Genomic DNA, 4,498 nt, shown 5'->3' with positions numbered 1-4,498 from the left:
CATCACATGTTCATGCATGACACTAGTTTTGATTTTATATCCACATAAAAATGTAAAAAACATGTTGGTTTCATAATTCTCTCAAATTCTTGAATCTAGGATATCACCATTCACACACATTCACTAGAATTTATTTTTCAATCAAAATGCAAGATTAATAAATGTAATTAGGGTTTATCACTTGCACACACATTAAATTCAACATGCAAATTGATTGATAATATATTGGATGATATGATATGAATGTTGGCCACCATAGTCTAGAAGACTGGTTTCACTGAGCAAGGTGGGTGTCTAACACATTCTCATCTTGTAACATAGCCTCTGACCTTAGATCAAATGCTTATTCATGTAATTTCAAATCTCTAAGTTGTAACTAGGAAACAAAGTCATGTACTTTATCTTACATTGTATCTATGACCAAAACCATGTAATTTCCTATGATCAATGCACATTCACTCTTAAATCAATAAAATGATGAATTTTTCAATTATGATTTTTTTTTATTCCAATAATTAAATAAGTGGTGATTCCATTATAAAACTCTTAATCTAAAAGGGAAAATATATTCAGTTGAACCTCCATTTTAAGAGGCAATAACACGACTCCACCCATTCATGTGGGTTTGGCTGTGCTTTGTTTAGGTGGAACAAAGTTAAAAGAAAAAAATACCCCTCTTCACAATCAATAATAATAATTAAAAAAAAAAAAAAAAACTTCTTTCCTTTTATTTTCATCTCTCACACACGAACAGGTACAGCTCTCCTCATATCAGCTCTCCCCAAATCAAAACCTTGTAAATCCCCAAATCAGAAATATCTTTGATGCCACCATCACCCGCCACTACACTACACTCGAATAAAAATGGCAAACTATTAAGTGGAGTGCATACCTTAAAGTGAGTAGATTTGGAATGTCACTAATTTATACTTCTTAATTAATTAATTGAGGGGGGGAAGTCCAATTATTTGTATAACAATCGGCTTTTTTCACGTGGACAATATCATGAAAATCCTTTAGCAAAGGAAGGTAGGTTCTGTCTTTTAAGCCTTTGCATGGTGCCCAAGATAAAAATAATCTTTATCTCTATTCCTTTATCGTCTTCATTTCTATTCAATTTTGCTATTATTTTATTTTGTTTAATCTACTTGCTTGGAAGAGGCTGGTGTCCACACTTTTGTCTCTTTAGCTTAAGGAATTCTCACTTTCGCAACGCACGAGGCTGAAAAGCCAATGAAGGTATTTTTGATTTGGGGATTTAGGGTTACAGGGTTTTGATTTGGGGAGTGGGTTATCCCTGTACGTGTGAGTAACAGCTGGAAAAAATAAAAGGAAAAAAAAATTGTTTTAATTGATTGAATAGGGGTGTTTTTGTCTTTTAACTTTATTCCTCCTAAGCAAAACACATGTGCATGAAAGTTCCATCAAAGATAACTATAAAACTAACATCGGGATGCAAAGTGTAGTAGGTGTCATAGTTTATGATGCAAACTGTATATTTGAATATTTTAAGATGTAAAGTTTAATCTGGGATATAGTTTAGGTTGGTAAATTATAATTTTCTTAAATTTTTATTTAGAGTGTTAAAGATTTGTTTTTAGGGTGGTCAAGATTTATTTCTAGGGTGGTCAACAACTCATATTAATTTAAAATTTTAATTTTTTTTAAGGTATATAAAAAGAAAAAAAATTTCAAGTCAATGTGGTCATGTGACCACCATGATTAACAAGTGGAGCCACCTTTGAAAATTGCCAAGTTGTTAAGTTGAAAGTCCAACCAACGAGTAATTCTTAAGCGTAGTTCTCAGAACCGGACCAGACCAGGAGGTCGGATTGTGAAAATCGGGAACCTGGATGAAAATCGATTTTTTAAGCATAAATAACCGGACATATATGACAATTCTGTGAACTCCTAAAACTAGGGTTGGACCGCATGAACCGATGGCAAGAACCGTACGGTCCAACCCCTTAGCAATTTTTTTTTTTTTATATAAAAACAACTTAACAAAATTTTATTCTACTTAATTAAATTATCCATCTCTTACAAGGAATAAAAAAAATTATAATTAAAATCCTTCAAAGATATTCAACTTTACTTCAAAAATTAATCATAAATTTTAATTTTTTCCTGGTTATTATTTTATTTTATTAACTTTCTTATTTAATTATTAAATATATGCTTGAGAATCATTAAATTTCCCTCACATATATAGATATATTAGTCAATTTTTCTAGTTTTATAAATTTAATATCTATGTTTAGGCTTTAATTAATTATTAAATTAATTATGATGTCATCACAGTTTGACCCCAATTCGACCTCGGTTCGACCTCAAAAACCTTGAACCTCTCCCTTTTATGGTTCAATGAACGGTCCAGGTCTGAAAACCTTCTTAAGTACTCCTGGTGCACAGTGAATAACTTCCAGAGCACGGTGAATAGTATTTTTTTCTCTCATATTCATGATAGAGTCTAGTCATTAAATTCATGGTGGGACCACCATAAATATAAGAGAATGGAGTATCATTTCACTATACTACAAGAGTACCTATGAATTTTCATCAACGTCATAATTACCAAAAAAATTGACTATGTAATCCAATTTTATTTTGATTATGAAACAAGTGTTTTCTTGGATTTTTTTATTTTTTCTATACATTTACTTCCTCAAAATCTTCACTTTTTTTTTTTCCCAATCATATTTTCTTTAGAAAAGAATAAAAAACATATAGCCAAGCTTAGTAGAATTAAAGCTTGATTGTCGTTGTTGTATGTTCTTTAAAAAGATTTCTAAAGTAAAATGCCTTCTAGAATTAGCGCAAAGAGAGAGCATCTTGTTATGCATCTGGATGAGTTTCAACAATGGAGAACAAGACAAAAGGACAAAGTTAAGAGACTGGTAGCATTCTTTTGGCAAACCATTTCCCCGGGTTTCTTAAATATTATTGTCCATATGAGCAAATATATTGGTAAAACTTAGGTGTAGTTCCTTGGTGCAACATATTAGATTGTCTAGTTAATTCGAACACATTTTTGCATTAACCAATAAAGCACAATCATTTTATATTTTCCAATAATGATTAACTTCAATGTAATGATATGTTTGAACCAAATGTATTATACCTAAGAAACTGTACATATGTTTTATCCACGTTTTGATAACAGAACTACTACTTAAAGACAAGATACATGCACCGGTACAGCATCTCCAATGACTACAAACAATCCTTTTGTTCAAACAAATACAAAAGAAAGTTACACCAATTTTTGAAATGTTGGGGGACTATGACTCCCTACAACTATTCTAAAAATAGGCCTGCGTGGTGTGATGTCAAAGGCCATAAAAGATTTGAGTGTGTTTTTCTCATCACCAATTGGCTTTGAGGTGGAATGGCACACAGCTCATGGTCCGACAACAAAGAACACAAATAGGATTAAGTCTTGTGAACATATCATATCAAACAATATATCAACTATGACAACTTGAAAACTTCCTATCCATCAAAAAGAAAAATAAATGAAGACATTTTAAGAAATGGCCTTAACAGGGGGGAAAAAAAAATCAATGTACTTCAAACCTAAATCGCGAATAAATAACATAATTGACCTGTCCAATCTGCTTACTTGAAAAACTTGATTAAGGTAACGGTAAAGCAATACCTTCTTTGAAGGATTCAATGCATCTGTCCTGCACTTTCTTCGGGTTTCTTAGCATGGTAAATAGCAATAACATGAATAAGCCAAATGATTCTTCTTAGTCACAGAAGGAGTGATGAAATCTGAGGCAGAAGAAGAAGACCCTCTAATATTGGCTAGAACAAGTGTTTGAATCCTATTGGCAGCAATTCCCCTACCGACCACATTGGAATAGAAAAGGCCAGAGATGGCTAGTACAAGAACATCACTCTAAGAACATACATAGAAGTCAATAACCTTTTCATATTCAGAGCCTTTGGAATCCAAGAATTTTGCCTTTTTATCTACAGGCATTATGCTTTCCTGCAATATTCCATATAAGAAAAAATGTCAGACCACAAGTCAAATTAAGGATTATGATGTTAATGATATCAATGTCTACTTGGAAGTAGAAGGGCATTTGAGTGTATTATACACAATGATTAGGTGTAGGCAGTAAAACAAAATTGAAGTGAATAAACAAGCAGAAGATTGAGTAAGGAAAAAAAAAAAAAAAAAAAGAGATCCCTCACCTTTGTATATGTTTTAAGGAAGAGATCCTTTAGAGCATCAAGGCTGCTTTGCCAGCTTGATTCATTTAAATAGATTGGGGTATCCTTGTCAAACCCAATCTTCTTCAAAAATTTAGGAAAGACAGGTTAAAGCCAAGTCAAGAGTCAGAGCCTTCTTCAATAGCAACTTCCAAAGTTTAGATCTTTAGACTAGGCTTTTTTTTTTTTTTTTTTTTGGGGGAGCATTGTTGATAGTTGGCTTGCTGGTCGGTAGATATGAATGACATTGAATATAGAAGTTTGAAAGGCTATC

At 32.3% G+C, this 4,498-nt stretch overlaps 1 pseudogene; it reads right to left on the bottom strand.

Annotated features, from left to right (window-relative positions):
• Positions 1-3,706: 3,706 nt before the first annotated feature.
• LOC136064961 (protein MANNAN SYNTHESIS-RELATED 1-like) overlaps positions 3,707-4,498 on the bottom strand; it is a 110,308-nt pseudogene continuing 109,516 nt past the window's right edge.

The sequence above is a fragment of the Quercus suber genome, unplaced genomic scaffold (genome assembly GCF_002906115.3).
Source record: "Quercus suber isolate HL8 unplaced genomic scaffold, Cork oak 2.0 scaffold_25, whole genome shotgun sequence".
In the NCBI taxonomy this organism is placed as follows: Eukaryota; Viridiplantae; Streptophyta; class Magnoliopsida; order Fagales; family Fagaceae; genus Quercus; species Quercus suber.
This window is presented reverse-complemented; position numbering and strand designations above follow the sequence as displayed.